Genomic DNA, 1,676 nt, shown 5'->3' with positions numbered 1-1,676 from the left:
TCAGAGTTAGATTTGATTCAGTGATTTTATAAAAACAGCTAGGAAGCACAATTTAGCAGTGGGTTGCAGAGAAAAAGAAATATGCTGGCAAAAAAATCCAATTGAGTGATTAAATAGCTCTTCATTTTCTGGCTTTATTTTTATGCTAACAAATTTGTTCTCTGAAAAGTGTCCACAAAGCCAAGTATCTGATTAACATCTTTGTAGGGATGGTTTTTCACCTATTACTAAATTAAACTTGCTTCATTGGAAAGGCAGCAAGATGCATCCTCATTTCAATATCTACTGAAATAATACAGGTTGACACCAGGAAACATTAACGCCACTGCATCCTTGCTGCTTTCTCATGTGGAAGTCTGTTTAATGTGAAAACAAGGTGATATCTAATTAGCACACAGGTAAGGAATTAAGAAAATCTTTATTTAAGGGTGAAGATGTTTCTCACAAAATCGTTGCCCCAATGCATCATTGAAATTCAAGCTGGAAAGATGATTTTAATATATCATTTGTACATTTTGTATTGCTCTTCTGGTGACAATGTAGTTTGTTTTTGTCAATTACCATTTTAATAATCGGGTAAAGAAAATTAATTGGATTTTTGAAAGAAAACAATACTGTCAATATACTATTAAAACAAATTAAAATGGTAAAAGTTATTGTACTTTAAGTAAAAATAAAAGAGCAAAAATATCAATCCCAGTTTTGGATTACTTTAATTAACAAAAAAAAATGCATATAGCAGAGGATAGTTTCAATCTGCCTACCTCTGGGTTATGGACCCAGCATGCTTCCATTACAGTACTCTGCTGCACATGTAAGTGCAAGAGATCCTGAAGCACTCACTCATCATGGGAAAGTACCAATGTGTTTCTTCATTGGTTGATGGAAGAAACATCTTACAAAAACTCTCCACATTATTGACTTTTTAAAATGTTTCTAGGAATCGTTCTAGATGAATGCTTATTAGCCTTTGTCAGTAAGGACTTTTGCAAAGTGTTGCTGTGGCGCAATCAGTTACTGTGTAAGGCTATTAACCAAAAGGTTGGTGGTTCAATCCCACCCAGGGACGTAATTGACATAGTTATCAGATTTTGGTGATCTTTATGTAGACAAGTCAAAATTTCAAACCCCCTCTTATGGTGTAGGGTACCTGGCCTTCTCTGATGTAATCAGAGTTAGATTTGATTCAGTGATTTTATAAAAACAGCTAGGAAGCACAATTTAGCAGTGGGTTGCAGAGAAAAAGAAATATGCTGGCAAAAAAATCCAATTGAGTGATTAAACAGCTCTTCATTTTCTGGCTTTATTTTTATGCTAACAAATTTGTTCTCTGAAAAGTGTCCACAAAGCCAAGTTTCTGATTAACACCTTTGTAGGGATGGTTTTTCACCTATTACTAAATTAAACTTGCTTCATTGGAAAGGCAGCAAGATGCATCCTCATTTGAATATCTACTGAAATAATACAGGTTGACACCAGGAAACATTAACGCCACTGCATCCTTGCTGCTTTCTCATGTGGAAGTCTGTTTAATGTGAAAACAAGGTGATATCTAATTAGCACACAGGTAAGGAATTAAGAAAATCTTTATTTAAGGGTGAAGATGTTTCTCACAAAATCGTTGCCCCAATGCATCATTGAAATTCAAGCTGGAAAGATGATTTTAATATATCACT

Source organism: Pseudophryne corroboree, unplaced genomic scaffold (assembly GCF_028390025.1).
Source record: "Pseudophryne corroboree isolate aPseCor3 unplaced genomic scaffold, aPseCor3.hap2 scaffold_490, whole genome shotgun sequence".
Classification (NCBI taxonomy): Eukaryota; Metazoa; Chordata; class Amphibia; order Anura; family Myobatrachidae; genus Pseudophryne; species Pseudophryne corroboree.
The sequence above is the reverse complement of the archived record's forward strand: the minus strand, read 5'-3'. Positions refer to the sequence as shown.